Raw genomic sequence first — 17395 nt, 5'->3', positions numbered from 1 at the left:
AACGAACAAAGAAGTGGTTAAAGGTCAGTCTGGGAGAATGAATAACTGTTAATGGGGACTATTATTAGCTGACAATGGGTAGTGTGTGGTATCAGGCCATGTGATGACAAGGCCTGGTGCATGGGGGTGTCAGGATGTGGTGAGAACAGCTGCCTCAGGAACGTTGAACATCATGGAGACACCTGTGATCCTGGGTGGATTCAAAGCATGAAGGATAAAACTTTCATGTGGGATGAGTCTGAACCGGAGGCAGTCACTGAGGAAAATGATGTGGCTATTAAATCAGGTCTGGTTTTCACCAGGAAGATAGGATTAACTACTGACCTCATAGTGAAAGAACCCTAGGATAGCAGTGACCATATGATTGAATTCTACATACAGTTTAAGGTGAAAAGTGTGGATCCAAGACTACTATTTCGAATTTAAACGTGGACAATTGTGAGTGCATGAAAGCAGGGCTTCTGAAAGTGAACTAGTAATTTATGTTAAGGGATAAATCAATACAGATGCAGTAGCAAATACTGAAAGGAATATTCCAGAAAGTATAGAATAGAAACATTCCAACAGATAAAAATTCTAAAGAATGGCCCACCATCCATGGTTAACTGAAAATGGCAAAGTTAGTATCAAACTCACATAGAAGGAAAAGACATTTAATTGTGCAAAGATAGAGGGGAGGTCAGAAAATTGGATAGAATATTTTTTAAAAGTAAATAATAATTACTAAAAGATTGATAAAGAGGACAAAACAAAGTACAAAAGTAAGTTAGCCAAAAATATAAAAACAGGAAAAGTTTCTTCTGATATTTGACAAAGAAGAGTTAACAAAGTAAACATTGGTCCAATAGAAAATGAATCTGGCAAGTTAGTTATGGAGGATAAAGAAATGGCAAATGTGTTGAATAGATCTTGAGTCGGTCTTCACAAGAGAGGTTACAAGTAGCATCCCGGAAAGGGAGGGAGGAACTCAAGAAAATTGCAATTGCCAAAGAAGTGGTACTGAGTAAATTGTTGGAACTGTGCATTGACAAGTCGTAGGTCATGATGGATTTCATCCTGGGGTCTGAAAAGAAGTAGCCAGTGAATTAATGTGTTGGCTTTAATTTTCCAATTTCACTAGATTCAGGAAAGTTAGATTTAGATGGGAAAATAGCTGTTGTAACTCCTTTCTTCAAAAAGACAGAGAGGCAGAAAGCAGAAAACTATAAACCAGTTAGCTTAATATCTATAATTAAGAAAATGTTAGAAACTGTTGTTAAAGTCACTGAAACAGGGTACTTGGATAAATTCAAGGTAATCTGGCAGAGCCAATATCATTTTGTCAAAGGTAAATCATGTTTAATGAATTTATTGGAGTTCTTTGAAGAAGTAACTTATGCTGTAGACAAAAGGAATATATTGTATATGGTGATATTGTACCTAGGTTTCAAGAATATATTTGGTAAGGTGCCATATCAAATGTGATTGCAGAAAATAAAAGCTTCTGGTGTTGAGAGTATTATATTGACAAGTGTAGAGGTTTGGCTGGCTATTGGAACCAGAGAGTAGAAAGAAATTGGTCTTTTTGGGGTTAGCAGATGTCACAAGAAGTATGCGGCAGAGGTGGGTATAGGGATTTCAACTCTTTGCAATTTTTGGAAATGATTTGGATGAAGGGACCAAATATATCATAGCTAAATTTGCTGACAACACAAAGTAGGAAAGTGAGTTGTGAAGAGGACATAAGGAGTCTACAGAGAGAGCTTGATAAGTTAAGTGAATGGTAAAGATCTGGCAACTGGAGGACAATGTGGCAAGGTGTCAAATTGCCCACTTTGACATAAAGAATAAAAAAAATTTATCCAATTAGTGAAAGATTGCAGAGATCTGAGATGCAATATGTTGTCCTTAAGCATGAATTGCAGAAGTTTAGTATGCAGGTGCAGCAAGTAATCAGGAAAAATCTATTCTTTTACTGGCTGTATCTGTCAATATTGCAGCTCGTATACATTTAGACTGCCTTCATCCATCCATGATTCTGATTTTCAAACATACGGATAAGAAACAAGGGTAGGCCATTGGCCCTTCAAGCTATCAGGAAAGCTCATAAAATGTTATGTTTTACTGCAAGGAGAATTGATTGCAAAAGTAGGGAGCTTATGCTTCAGTTATACAGGACATTGGTGAGACAACATCTGGAGTACTGTGTACCCTACTGGTCACCATACTTACGGAACGATGTTAACATGTTGGAAGCAGTTCAAAAAAGATTTATTAATCTTATACACAGAATGTCTTGTGAGGAAAGGCTAAACAAGGCAGGCCTGTATACCCTAAAGTGTAGAAGAGTCAAAGGTGACTGAAATTAAACACATAAGATCCTGAGGGGGCCTGACCAGGTGGATGTCGAAAGAATGTTTTCACTTGTGGGAAAATTTTGAACTATGGGTCAAAGTTTAAAAATAAGGTATGTCTATTTAAGACAGAGATGAAATATTTTTTCAGGCATTTGTGAATCTTTGGAATTCTCTTTCTCAAAATATAGTGAATGCAGAATCTTTAAATATCTTTAAGGCAGAGGAAGATAGATTGTTAATTAGCAAGTTTATGAAAGATTATCAGGGATATGCAGGAATTTAGAGTTAAGGTTAAAATCATGTCAGCCATAATCTTATTGAATAGCTTGAAGGGCCAATGGCCTACCCTTGTTTCTTGTCTGTATGTTTGAAAATCGGAATCACGATGGATGAAGGCAGTTGAAATGTATACGAGCTGCAATATCGACAGATAGAGCCAGTAAAAGAATACACAATGCCTATGAAAGAAGATATGAGACACCTGGACATCTGTGTAAAACTTGCAAGTGTTACTTGATAAGTGAGTTTTATGTTTCACCATATTCGGACTTCCACTCCGTATATACCTATGAAATAAACAATTATAGTCCTGTTTCCTGAAGTCCTCTTATCAATTTGTCAAGTTGTCTAATATCAGTCATCCTTCTCTTTTGCACAATATCATCATTACCTAACAGAGCCACTCTACCTTTTCATAGTTTCAAATAAGACCATAAGACATAGGAGCAGAATTCGACCATTCAGCCCATCAAGTCTGCTCTGACATTCAATCATGGCCAATATATTTCTTAATTCCATTCTTCTGCCTTCTGCCCGTAACCCTTGATCCACTTACTGATCAAGAACATTTCTATCTCTGTCTTAAATATACTCAATGACTTGGCCTCCACAGCCTTCTGTGGCAATGAGTTCCACAGATTAACTATGCTCTGGCTGAAGAAAGTCTTCCTCATGTCAGTTTTAAAAGGTTATCCCTATACTCTGAAGCTGTGTCCATTAGTCCTATTCTCTCCCGCTAGTGGAAACATTTCTTCTATACCAATTTATGTTATCCTGCAACCCTGTCTCTAATGGCTATCAGATCATATCTATTTATTTCTAAATGCACTATGAGCTCATCTATTTTATTTCAACTGCTATGATAATTCAAATACAAAGCCTTTAGTTTTGTTGTTTAATTGTTTTGTAACCTCTAGATTCATCCATTGATTTACTGTCAGACATGTACTGTCTATCCTTTCCTGTCATAGCCTATCATTTTCCATGTCACTTTGCTCTCTCACCTTGCCTCTACATTGATTTACTACATCTTCCGAAATTTGATCCTTTTCCTCCATTACTTAGTTTAAAGCACTCTCTGCTTTCCTACTTATGTAGTTTGCTCAAACATTGTCCTGTCATAGTTCAGGTGTCCCTATGTTACACACCCCATTTTCTCCAGTGTTGGTGCCAGTGACCCATAAACTAGACTGCACATCTATTGCAACAGCTTTTGAGCCAAGCATTAATTTCTCTAAACTTATTTGTTATCCACAAACTGGCATGTGCATCAATAGTATAGACAGAGGTAATTATCGTTGAGATAACAGTGTGGAGCTAGAGGAGCACAGCAGACCAGGCAGTATCAGAGGAGCAGGAAAGTTGACGTTTTGGGTCGGGACCCGAAAGAAGAGTCCCGACCCGAAACGTCAACTTTCCTGCTCCTCTGATGCTGCCTGGCCTGCTGTGCTCCTCCAGCTCCACACTGTGTCATCTCTGACTCCAGCATTGGCAGTTCTTACTATCTCTAATTATCTTTGAAGTTCTGCTTCATAATTTGGTGCAGGGCTTCTCACACTGACTATGCAAAACCTCTGTCCTTGCCCTGCACATGTCATTGGTACATGGGCCACAATGGCTTGATTTCCCCCTTCCAGTGTAGGTTCATATCCTGGACCCTCATTCTTTACTGCAGCGATTAGTGCCCATCTGCCCTCACTATTCTGTCCTTTATTGTAATTGTGATTGTAATTGTAATTGTAATTTTTATGCAGCCTGATTTTAATGGCTTCCTGTAAAATGGACTTATGGTCAGTTAGCTTATCCATCCTTATGCCCTTGTGCTCATCCAAACAAGAAGATAGTACCTAAAATCTGTTGAGGAATGCAAAAGCTGAGCCACTATAGTGCCACTGACTTGGCTGTACCTACATTCCTCAGAGAAATCATCACCTTCATTGATATCCAAAATTGGAAATCAATTAACAAACAGGACATCAAGGACTCCTGCATTTCCTGCCTGATTCCCTTAGATTACTTGTCAGTTACCAACTCTTACCCTTTGGGATCCTTACCTGCCTCACTCACAGTTACACTCCCCTTCCATTACCAGTGAACAAATCAGAAGACCCTATCCAAAGGGATGTGACTAAGCACCTAGTGTGTTAATTGTGTTAATTGGGCAACATGGTGGCTCAGTGGTTAGCACTGCTGGCTCACAGCGCCAGGGACGCGGGTTCCATTCTAGCCTTGGAGAACTGTCTGTGTGGAGTTTGCAAGTTCTCCCTGTGTCTGTGTAGGTTTCCTCTGAGTGCTCTGGTTTCCTCCCACAGTCCAAAGATGTGCAAGTTAGGTGGATTAGCCATGCTAAATTACACAGGGTATTGTAGGTTAGGTGTGTTAGCCATGGGAAAATTTGGGTTACAAGGATAGGGTAGGGGGGTGGGTCCATGTGGGATGCTCTTTGGAAGGTTGGTGTGGATTTGTTGGGCCAACTGGCCCATTTCCACACTGTAGGGATTCTAAGGATTCTATGATTTGTCTGTAGTTCAGCCTCCAGCTCATAAACACTGAGCCAATGCTCCATGAGCTACAAACATTTATTACAGATGTTTGCCCTGGATCATACTGCCATCCAGGAGTTCTCACTTCCTGAAATGGCAATACAGCACCTGTCTAGTCATCTTTATTAATTAAATAAGAGATCAGTAAAGCCTGCTACAGTAAGAAAATTACACCTGAATGAGACATACAGTGAGTAGCAAACCAGGTTCATATGGTAAGTTCCGGTAAGTCCTTCTTGAGCTTAAATATAGGTAAGAGTCATGGTCCGACTTGAATCAACAATCATCATGTAAGTTCAAGTGCCTTGTTAAACAGGGAGCAGACTATTTGTGGCAGTCAGCTGAATAGTGTTGGTTCACTTACCTGGGAATCTGGAAAAGAGTCAGCCAGGGAGGAGACTGAGATCAAGCCAGAAACAAAAGTCGACGCTGAGGCTCGAAGCTTTCACACTTACCTGGGAGAACAGACAGAGGAGCCACTGAGGGAGGAGACTCAGGGATCAGAAACAGTCAGTGACATCACAGGAAAAGCCGTGGGTGCATTGGTTGGTAGCTACTAATCTGAATACTTATTCAAAGTTGCTTTCAGATTAAAGATAAGTGGGATAAATATTTACAGACCAAAAAACCAAAGACCAGTATAAAATTTAAAAACAAAACCTAATTCAATAAATTAGACGTGCAGGACCACATAATGTGTTGTACCTTCATGATGTGGGCACTGGTGGACTCCATTGTGATTCATAGTGACTACATCTATAGTAGGCGTTTGTTGCTTGGGGAACTCCAGCTTAGAGTTCATTAGCTGGAGTCTGATCTTCAGACACTAAAATACATCATGGAGTGGGAAAGTTACCTGGACACTGTGTTTCAGCAGATATTCAACTCATAGGTTAAGTACTACAAATCTGGTCGGTAGTCATAGATAGGACCATCTGGCTACAAGTGATGCAGGTAGAAGGATCCTAAATTTAGCACTGGAGGAGTCTTGGCACTTGACCTTGCTGCCTGTGTGGATGAGAAAAGGACCACAAACAGTATAAGCAAACTGACTATGGAGGTCATTCAAGCGATAGGGGGAACAAAATAGAATAGTGGTAATGGTAGGGGATTCTATAATTAGGAGTACAGATAGCAGCCATTGTAAACAGGATTAAGAGTCGCACACAATGTGTGTCTACCTGGTGCCAAGGTAAGGGACATCTTGAACAAGCTTGAAAGGATATTGGAGTGGGAGGGGGAACCTAGTTGTTATGGTCCATGTTGGGACCAACAACATATTCAAGAGGTCTTGTTTGGGGAATATCAGGAATTAGAAACAAAATTGAAGAGCAAGATCTCAAAAGTCATAATCTCTGGATTATTATCCATGCCACATGCAAATTGGCATAGAGATAAGAAATTTAGGGTTGTGAGTGTAAAGGTGTGATGCTGGAGAGAGGGGTTCCATTTCATGGGGCACTAGTTTCAGTGTTGGGACAAGATCTGAACTGATCTGGGACCAATGTCTAAGTGGAAAGTTTAAATAAGGTGGTCACAAGACCTTTAAACTAGAAAATGTGGGGGAAGGCTAGAGTAAAGTCAATACAATTTCAAAATTAAGTAACAGGACAGGAATAAAGAAACTGTCAGAAATCCTAATTCAGGTACGGCACAGAATGGCAAAACTGTAACTATTTTGCTTTGCCCTCCTGTTCAGCACATTTTGTTACAGTAAAGGCCCAATATAAATAAATAAATAAATCTCAGTTAGAGACAAGAGAAGAAAGTGCCCAGTGCAGAAACTGCCTTCAATGGTTTGTATAAGATTTCCATTGGTTACTGGGTGAAAGGTAACTTTTTGTCCTGCATCAATGCCCACCTCTACACCCCTCTCTTTTTGGGGGAAGATGGGGGGCACAGTGGTAAAAGTTACAGACCTAAATATTTAGGTTAATTCTCTGGGGTCATGGGTTCAAATCCCATCAATTAAACCAGAAGAGAGAAATAATAAGCAGGTGAACAAAGCATCAGTGCTGAAGAACAGCTTAAACTATATGACCCGAATAAGAGTTCTATATGCAAATGGAATAAATTAAATGAGCTGAAATCACACATTCAAACTCGAGATTATGATATAATAGTAATTACTGAGACATGGCTACGGGGTGATCGGGATGGTATGTTGCCTCCCTGCAAACAGAAGTCATGGTCTATATCAGTACCAATGACAATGGTAGGAAAATAGATTTGTCCTCAAAGTATATTTCATGGAGCTAGAAAAGAGATTGAAAAGCAGGATTCTAAAGAGGTAGCCTCTGAATTAATTTCAGGCCCATGTGCTAGTGAGCATAGAAATAAGAGAATTAAACAATTGAACAGCTGGGTAGAAAACTGATGTAGGATGGAGGCAGTGGGACTAGTTCTGGGGTAGGTCGACCTCTACAAGATGGATAGGCTGCATCTCATCATCACAGGAAGATTCACTTGTGCTGTTGGGAAGGGCTAAAACTAGATTAGCAGAAGGATTGGACAGATTTGAAGGAAGCAAAAGCAGTAACAGGAAAAACAAATGTATTAATTGAAATCAGAAAACAGAAGGAAAGGCAAGCATCAAATAGGATCAGACAGAGATGAATGTTAAAAAAAAAGGAATCAAAGGCAATCTAAGTAAATGAATCACAAAATTGTTACAGAGCAGAAAGAGGCCATACAGCCTATCATGTCCTGTTCGGGCACCTTCAACATTTTAACTTAATGCTAATTTCTGTCTTTTCCCAGTAGTACTGCACATGGTTCTTATTTAAATAACCATCCAATACCCTCTTGAATCTCAATTTAACTTGCCTCCACCACACTTCCAGAAAGTGCATTCAATACCCTAACCTTGTGTGAAAACGTTTCTCCCCACCCAACATTTACCAAAGTTTCTCCTCACCCAACTTCTTTTGCAAATCGCTTTAAAATTGTGCCCTTGATTTGGAATTCATATTTCCATTCTATACTGATTGCCACTTTACTTATACTTACTTTAACTTTCTTAACAATAGTTCTGAATGAACAATCTTTAGGAGTTTTATCCATGAATGAATCTATTTAAACTGTCACATGCCGTTTAAGCTTATCCATGTAATCATAAAAATTGGCAAAGAGAGAAAATCATGGTCCAATCCTTAGTTATAAGACTGTGAATATCCTCAATAGGTTCATGCCATATTGGCACAGAAAAAAGCAGTTATAAAACTTCACTTGTAAGTTCTGTTGGAAGTTGCATGACAGCCACAACAACAGAGTAGTAAAAGGACTTACAACACCCACAGCTGCGGGGATACAAATTTACATCTCTGGGGACAATCAAAACTGGACTTGAGACCAACTGAAGAAATACAATGAATTAAGAAATAGGAAAACTAAAACAATTTCTTTCTCCACCCTAGCCCTTGGCATTGTTTCAATAAGTTCAAATATCAAAACAGCTGCAGATTAACTGTAAGCATCAAAACAATTAGTCAATGCTATGCAGCCAAAAATGCAGCCTCATCATATTGGCACGCTGTGACAGCTGCACTTTGCTCGTATGGCATGCAAGTAAAATGATGACCTGACCTCGCATGGGTTCACAAGGTCAGCTACTTTAAATTAGTCAAGTTATTAGGCTAGAAGCAGATAATGTGTCTAAAGTGCAGACAAAAGATCAGGTGCTGGTGAAATTTATAGGGAGAGATTTTCACAAAAACTGGCCTTCCACATTGCTCAATTGTTTTATTTCCAGTGAGCAGACAGTTGAGTGAATCATGTTTTAGGAATTTAGCACACTAACAGGTTTTATGCACGGTAAAACCAGTTAACAAGAGAGATGTATTAATATCACAATAGTTTTGTAATTTTGTAGCAATTTATAAAGATTATGAGTAAGCTTACATAGCCTGAATCAACAAAACATTTTGAAGTCTCAGAGATAGTAAGAACTGCCGTTGCTGCAGTCGGAGATAGTACAGTGTGGAGCTGGAGGAACACGGCAGGTAGGCAGCGTCAGAGGAGTAAGAAAGTTTATGGGTCTGGACCCTTCTTCAGAAAGATTATTGATTATTATTGATTTGTGAGGTCACTTCTGAGAAAAACAGGATTTCTGAAAGCTGGAAACAGGGGGATGGGAACTGGAGCTACAGATCAGCGGATGGGGTAGCCGGTGTACAGGCAGATACAGCAAGCAGAGAATCTGTGAGGAAGGATAAGCAGTTGATAGGGCAAAGTGGCAGTCAGTGCAACGGATTGAGGTCTGTCTACTTCAACGCAAGAAGTGTCAGGAATAACGGTGACAAACTTAAAGCATGGATTAGTACTTGGAACTACGATGCTGTGGCCATTACGGAGACTGGGGCAGGAATGGTTGTTGGATGTTCCAGGTTATAGATGTTTCAAAAGAAACAGGGAGGGAGGTAAAAGAGGTGGGGGAGTGGCATTGCTAATCAGGGATGGTATCACAGCTGCAGAAAGGGAGGTCGTGGAGAAGAGTTTGTCCACTGAGCCAGTATGGGTGGAAGTCAGAAACAGGAAAGGAGCAGTCACTTTATTAGGAGTTTTCTATAGACCCCGCAATAGCAACAGAGACACTGAGGAACAGATTGGGAGACAGATTTTGGAAAGGTGCAGAAGTAAGAGGGTTGTTGGCATGGGTGACTTCAACTTCCCTAATATTGACTGGAACTCCTAAGTGCAAATAGTTTGGATGGAGCTGATTTTGTCAGGTGTGTCCAGGAAGGATTTCTGACTCAGTATGTAGATAGGCCGACGAGAGGGGAGGCCATATTGGATTTGGTGCTTGGCAACGAACCAGGCCAGGTTTCAGATCTTTCAGTGGGAGAGCATTTTGGTGATAGTGATCACAACTCCCTGACCTTTACTATAGTCATGGAGAGGGATAGGAGCAGACAGTATGGGAAAGTATTTAATGGGGGAGGGAGAATCTATTAGGCAAGAACTGCGGAGCATAAATTGGGATCACATGTTCTCAGGGAAATGCACGACAGAAATGTGGAGATTGTTTAGGGAGCAGTTCTACAAGTACTGGATAGGTTTGTCCCACTGAGGCAAGGAAAGGATGGTAAGGTGAAGGAACCTTGGATGACAAGACATGTGGAACACCTAGTCAAGAGGAAGAAGGGAGCCTACTTAAAGTTGAGGAAGCAAAGATTGGACAGGGCTCTAGAGGTCTACAAGGTAGCCAGGAAGGAACTGAAGAATGGACTTAGAAGAGCTAGAAGGGGGTATGAGAAAACCTTGGCGGCTAGGATCAAGGAAAACCCCAAGGCGTTCTATGCTTATGTGAGGAACAAGAGGATGGCCAGAGTGAGGGTAGAGCCAATCAGGGATAGTGGAGGGAACTTGTGTGCAGAGTCAGAGGAGGTAGGGGAGGCCCTAAATGAATACTTTGCTTCAGTATTCACCAGTGCGAGGGGCCTTGATGTTTGTGAGGACAGCATGAAACAGGCAGCTATGCTCGAACAGGTTGATGTTAGGAAGGAGGATGTGCTAGGAATTTTGAAAAACATGAGGATAGATAAGTCCCCTGGGCCAGATGAGATATACCTAAGGTTACTACAGGAAACAAGGGAAGAGATTGCTGCCCCTTTGGCAATGATCTTTGCATCCTCACTGTCCACTGGAGTAATACCAGAAGATTGGAAGGTGGCAAATGTCATTCCCTTGTTCAAGAAAGGGAATAGGGATAATCTTGGGAATTACAGACCAGTCAGTCTTACTTCTGTGGTGGGCAAATTATTGGAGAGGATTCTGAGAGATAGTATTTATGATTATTTGGAAAAGCACAGTTTGATTAGAAATAGTCAGCATGGCTTTGTGAGGGCCAGGTCATGCATCACAAGCCTTAGTGAATTCTTTGTGGATGTGACAAAACACATTGATGAAGGCAGACTAGTGGATGTGGTGTATATGGATTTTAGCAAGGCATTTGATAAGGTTCCACAAGGTAGGCTCATTCAGAAAGTAAGGAGGCATGGGATTCGGGGAAATTTGGCTGTCTGGATACAAAACTGGCTGTCCAATAGATGACAGAAGGTGGTAGTAGATGGAAAGTATTCAGCATGGAGCTCGGTGACCAGTGGTGTTCCACAGGGATCTGTTCTGGGACTTCTGCTCTTTGTGATCATTATAAATGACTTGGATGAGGAAGTGGAAGGGTGGGTTAGTAAGTTTGTCGATGACGCAAAGGTTGTTGGAGTTGTGGACAGCGTGGAGGGTTGTTGTAGGTTGCACCGGGACATTGACAGGATGCAGAGCTGGGCAAAGAAGTGGCAGATGGAATTCAACCCAGAAAAGTGTGAAGTGATTCATTTTGGAAGTTTGAATTTGAATGCAGAATTCAGGGTTAATGGCAGGGTTCTCGGCAGTGTGGAGGAACAGAGGGATCTTGGGGTCCATGTCCATAGATCCCTCAAAGTTGCTACCCAAGTTGATAGGGTTGTAAAGAAGGCATATGGTGTGTTGGCTTTAATTGGCGGGGGAATTAAGTTTAAGAGCCACGAGGTTATGCTGCAGCTCTATAAAACTCTGGTTAGACCACACTTGGAATATTGTGTTCAGTTCTGGTCACCTCATTATAGGAAAGATGTGGAAGCCTTAGAGAGGGTGCAGAGGAGATTTACCAGGATGCTGCCTGGACTGGAGGGCAGGTCTTATGAGGAAAGATTGAGGGAGCTAGGGCTTTTTCATTGGAGCGAAGAAGGATGAGAGGTGATTTGATAGAGGTGTACAAGATGATGAGAGGCATAGATACAGTGGATAGTCAGAAACTTTTTCCCAGGGTGGAAATGACTATTACAAGGGGGCATAATTTTAAGGTGACTGGAGGAAGGTATAGGGGAGATGTCAGAGGTAGGTTGTTTACACAGAGAGTGGTGGGCGTGTGGAATGTGCTGCCGGCAGTGGTAGTGAAGTCAGATACTTTAGAGGCTTTTAAGCGACTCTTGGATAGGCACATGGATGATAGTAAAATGTAAGGTATGCAGGGTTGTTTGATCTTAGGAGGATAATAGGTTGGCACAACATCATGGGCTGAAGGGCCTGTACTGTGCTGTACTGTTCTATGTTTCTATGTTCTATATATCAGCCGATCCCACGCTCATTGATTTATCTGATTGGCATTCTTAATTCCTGAACAGAAGGTCACCTATTTGTGCCAGCACATTCTTTCAGAGGTGAGAATTTTTCACATACAGCATTACCTCTCTGAACACAGGACTCAGACATTCAGATCATCAAGTCCATTCTGCCATTTAATTACATCATGGCTTTCTCTTTCTTTGTTCTGAATCCAACCAATGATTCAGGCCTGTACCTGTGCATGCACTTGTATTGTTCCAAATACTAGGAAAGAAATTCACTCTGTCAGGGGTCTTGATGGCAAGTTAGTGGAGTCTTAGCAGGGATATTCACACAGAATAGATGATTCAGGTTGATGTAAATATAAAGGATGATGTAAATATAAAGGATGGTTTAGCAGAGAACAAACCCAAGTGAACAGAAAACAAAACATGAAATCTTTCATTTGGAGCAGCAATTGCTTAGGATGTTGGGGGCTGCTGGACAATGGTCTGGTATATCACTTGGGAAAAGGGAATTTTTGGCACACAGCATTAGTGCTATGTAGTTAACCAAGGACTACATGGATGTTAGAACAGAGCATTTCTTGGGATTTTCTTTTCCATTTATTCTTCCAAAGGATGTGGGCATTACAGTCTAGGCCAGCATTTGTTGCTCAACCCTAATTGTCCTTGAGAAAGAGGTAGTGAGTTGTCTTCTTGAGCACTTAAGTCCATCATTTTGTTCATCTACAGCGCTATGGGAAGAAAGTTCCAGGATTTTAACCTAATGGCAGTGAAGGAATGATGATATGGTTCTGAATCAGGTTGGTGTGTGACTTGCAGGGGAACTTCATGGTTGCGTTCCCATGCATCTGCCACCCTTCAGTGGTAGAGATTTGTTGGTTTGGAAAGTGTTGTTGGAGGAAACTTAGTTATTTACTTCACTGCTTCTTGTAGATGTTACACACTGCCGCCACTTTACATCAATAGTAGAGGAAGTAATTGTTCAAAGTGATGGATGTGGTGTCAACTGAGTCTACTGCTTTGTCCTCAATAGTGTCAAGCATTTTGAGTGTTGTTGGAGCTACAGTCATCCAGGTAAGTGGGGAATAAAATGGAATGAAGGAGGGTCATATTAGTCTTGAAACATTAACTCTGTTTCTCTCTCCATATATACTGCCAGACCCGTCGGGTTTTTCTAGAAGTTTATGTTTTCACTTCTTCAGTAGTTCTGTTTCAGTTCTGCTTTTGCAATATTTGGTGCCTCAACAATTTCTGGATATCGTGTGGAGTGAGTCGATTTGACTTAAGACTGGTATCTGTGATGCTGGGTATCTCAGGAGATGGCTGAGATAGATGATCAAGATGATTGCATATGCTTAATTCTTGTTTTCTACACTGATATGCCAGGCTCCACCATCAATGAGTTGGGGTTATTTGGGGCACTGTCTGCTCCTCCCAGTTGTTTAATTGCCCACTACCATTCTGGATTGGTACTGGTGAATTTAGGTTTGATCCATTGGTTGTGGGATTATTTATCTCTGTCTGTCACATGCTGCTTCCACTGTTTGGCATCTGTTGGCATCAGTCCTCTGTTGTAGCTTCATCAGTACCAGCCTGGTGCTGCTCCTGACATGCTGTTCTGCACTCTTTATTGAGCCAGGGTTGATAGCAATTGTAGACTTTTTCTCCACAAAGACTGCATTGTCATTTTTACCAATACCACCATTGTTGAATGGATCTGTGACAGGTAGATTGGTGAGGATGAGGTCCAGTAGGTTTTTCCTCTTGTTGATTCTATCACCACGTGCCACAGGCCTAGTCTAGCAGCTGACCCTTTAGCATCCATCAAGATCAGTCTGTAACTACTGAGCCACTCTTTGTGATGAACATTGAAGTTGTCCACTCTGAGTACATTCTGTGCCCCTACCACCTTCAGAGAAAACCCAGTAATGGTAATGGTGGTGTCTGGGACATATCATACTCAGGGAATTATATCTTATAATGTCAGATTATTGCTTGAATATGCTGTGGGACAGCCAATTTTGGCTCAAGTCCCAGATGCTGGTAAGGAGGACTTTGCAGGGTCAATAGGTATGTGTGTGCCATTGTCATTTCCAGTGCCTATGACAATGCTGGATAACCTGTTCAGTTTAATTCCATTATTTGGGCTTTTGAGCAGTTTCGCACAACAGCGTAGCTTGCTAGCCCATTTCAAAAGGCTTTTAGGAATCATATGTAAACCAGACTGGGTAAGGATGGCAGATTTCCTTCCTTAAAGTGACCGAAATGTGTTTTTACAACAATTGACAATGGTTGCACATTAATAAATAAAAATTTCATTATCTGCCTCAGTGGGTTTCAAACATGTATCCCCGAGCTCAAGATTATTTGTCCAAATAAGCATCGTTTTTGCTTAGTTTGATCTTCTTTGTGTTGTGATGCTACAACTAAGGTTAAAATTGCTGCTGAAGATTTTTTAGTATAATTTTTGATCTTTTGTTTTTGTTAGCATCTAGTTTGCATCTACGTTGTGACATAATTAATTATGAGGATTGATTTTAAAGTCTACCAATGGCTGTGTAACTCAAATTTAAACAAAAACATTTAAAAGTCAGAATATGTCTGTGGCATATGTTTCATGTTAAAATATTGCCTGAGGTACCTGTAATCGCCTTGCCAGTTCCCAATTTCAGTCAATTCACTTTGTTAACAACTTAGACGATATGGTACACATTCAAATTTGCTGAAGACACAAAGCTGGGTGGTATTGTAAGCAGAACAAATGGAAGCATAAAATATCAGTGATATGAATAGATTATGACTAAACTGTGGCATGGATTTTAATGTAACTAAGTGTGATGTCATCTACTTTACATTTAAAAAAAAGTGCACTCTAAAAGGTGCAAAGCTAGAAACAGTGCAAGTTTGAAAAAAACTTGGGGATCCAAGTACATAAATCATTAAAATATCAGGGACAGATACAGAAAATAATTAAACAAGATAATGGACTGTTAAATTTTATACTGAGAGGGCTAAAGTACAAGGGCACAGAACTCAATCTTCACCTATACAGAGCCACGACTAAACCACGGCTGAAATACTATGGCCTGCTTTAAGCACTACAGCTTATGAAGGACATATTGACTTTGAAGGGAGTGCAGTAGTGTTTCTCGAAAAGGAACACTCAATTCCAAAAGTTAACTTGTGAAGTGCAACCAACCTCATTGCTTGGCACTTGTGTGGTATAAATGTTACTTGCTGCTTATCAGCCTGAGTCTGAATGTTTCCAGGCCTTGCTGCAGCCAGACAGGACTAATTCAGCATTTGAGCAGTTATGAATGGGACTGGATAGGCTGCAGATGGTTGGGTCACAGAGTCGAATGTCTCCCTAATTATATTGAGAGCAATCCCTGTCAGTTTGAAACAGTCTTTGGCCAGAAGTACCAAGTGGATAATCCATCTCTGCATCCTCTTTAGAACACCAACCATCATTCATGCCAGTCTACAGCCAATTCAATTTACCCCATTTGATATTGAGAAATGATTGATTGCTTTAAATACACTTATGTGTCCTGATAACTCTAGTACTACAAGTCGCTATTCAAACTGTTCCACAGCTACAACACAGACATCCACCCAATAATATGAAAAACTTCCCAAATATGTCTTTTCCACTAAAAGTATAAACACGATGACCCATCAGCAAGTGTTTTAAACTGCAGACAGCACAAGTTACCATACTGCTGTATTGTAATAAATGGCACAGGTTAAGAGTGACACACAATCCTTGCTTCTGTTTGCAGGTCAAAAACAAGTCTCACCCAATTACTTTACATATAAACAAAAGCTGCTTAGACAAGGTGTCAATGCTCATGGAGATATTTGCCAGTGCTTGTCTGCAATTTCATTGAACGAAAAGGTTGGGTGGAGGGGTTAAGAGATAGTACTATTATTTGCAGCAATTCCTCACAAAGTTCAATTGCAGACCTCCAGCTGAAGCAAAGTATTTGACCTGAATATGTCATCTATTGATAAAGGATTCACAAAACGGTGCAGACTGTGAAAGGCCGTTGTAGGACAGTTATAACCATTGGCTAAACCCAGCAAAGAAATGACTGTGGCATTCATCGATACAGTCACGCATTAGGAAGTTTATGGGTTCCGTTTTTGCTTAAATATAGTTTAATATTCAGATCTAAAACTGTGTCTGATGCAGCTAATGTCAATGGATAATTAAAGAACAAAGAAAATTACAGTACGGGAATAGGCCCATCGGCCCTCCAAGCCTGCACCAACATGCTGCCCGTCACAACTAAAACCCCCTACCCTTCCGGAAACCGTATCCCTCTATTCCCATCCTATTCATATATTTGTCAAGACGCCCTTTAAAAGTCACTATAGCATCTGCTTCCACTGCCACCCCTGGCAGTGAGTTCCAGGCAACCACCACACTCTCTGCAAAAAACTTGCCTCGTACATCACCTTTAAACCTTGCCCCTTGCACCTTGAACCCATGGCCCCTGGTAACTGACTCTTCCACCATGGGAAAAAGCTTCTGACTGTCCAGTCTGTCCATGCCCTTCATAATCTTGTAGACCTCTATCAGGTCCCCCTTCAACCTCCGTCGTTCCAGTGAGAACAACCCTAGTTTCTGCACATCTCCTCATAGCTAATGCCCTCCATACCAGGCAACATCCTGGTAAATCTTTTCTGTACCCTCTCCAAAGCCACCTCATCCTTCTGGTAGTGAGGCAACCAGAATTGAACACAATATTCCAAATGCATCCTAACTAAGGTTCTATCAAGCTGCAACATTACCTGCCAATTTTTAAACTCAATGCCCTGGCTGATGAAGGCAAGCATGCCATATGCCTCGTTGACTACCTTTACCACCTGCGTTGCCACTTTCAGTGACCTGTGTACCTGTACATCCAGATCCCACTGCCTATCAGTACTCATAGAATCCCTACAGAGTGGAAACAGGCTATCCGGCCCAACAACTCCACACTGCCCCTCCGAAGAGCATCCCACCCAGACCATTCCCCTAACCCTGCATTTCCCATGTCTAACCCACCCAACCTAAACATCCCCAGGCACTATGGGCAATTTAGCATGGCCAATCCACCTAGCCTGCACATCTTTGGATTGTGGG

The sequence above is a fragment of the Rhincodon typus genome, chromosome 1 (assembly GCF_021869965.1).
Source record: "Rhincodon typus isolate 14 chromosome 1, sRhiTyp1.1, whole genome shotgun sequence".
In the NCBI taxonomy this organism is placed as follows: Eukaryota; Metazoa; Chordata; class Chondrichthyes; order Orectolobiformes; family Rhincodontidae; genus Rhincodon; species Rhincodon typus.
Note: the sequence above shows the minus strand (reverse complement) of the source record.